Source organism: Taeniopygia guttata, chromosome 8, assembly GCF_048771995.1.
Source record: "Taeniopygia guttata chromosome 8, bTaeGut7.mat, whole genome shotgun sequence".
NCBI lineage: Eukaryota > Metazoa > Chordata > Aves > Passeriformes > Estrildidae > Taeniopygia > Taeniopygia guttata.
In genome coordinates this window covers 27,527,501-27,527,777 of record NC_133033.1, presented here as the reverse complement: position 1 = coordinate 27,527,777, position 277 = coordinate 27,527,501, and the positions used below count along the sequence as shown (strand labels likewise).

At 45.8% G+C, this 277-nt stretch overlaps 1 long non-coding RNA gene across 1 annotated transcript in view; it reads right to left on the bottom strand.

Moving 5' to 3' along the window:
- Positions 1–250: 250 nt before the first annotated feature.
- Positions 251–277, bottom strand: part of LOC121470381 (uncharacterized) — a 256,297-nt gene continuing 256,270 nt past the window's right edge. Inside the window, exon 10 of the long non-coding RNA XR_012057165.1 lies at positions 251–277. This exon is cut by the window's right edge and continues 446 nt beyond it. This is a non-coding gene — a long non-coding RNA (uncharacterized lncRNA).

Sequence of the window (277 nt, the reverse complement as noted above, 5' to 3'; positions counted from 1 at the left end):
TATAGCTGCCCTCTCTGCAGTACTTTCACCTGCAGTTGTCCAGGGCTCCATAAAATAAACACTTTTGTTTGGACTAAAGAAAAACTGACTGGAGGAGGAAGACCAGGTTTGGGTGAGGGTGGATTTTTTCCAAGGAATTCCAAGGGCAGAGCGGGACCTCCTGTAAAATGAACATTTTGTGTGGTCATCAGTTGCTTCAGGAGTATGTCGCTGTTGAGGCAGGACAGGAATGAGAAGACACTCAGAAGACTGCTGAGAGTAAAACTCCGGTTTATTC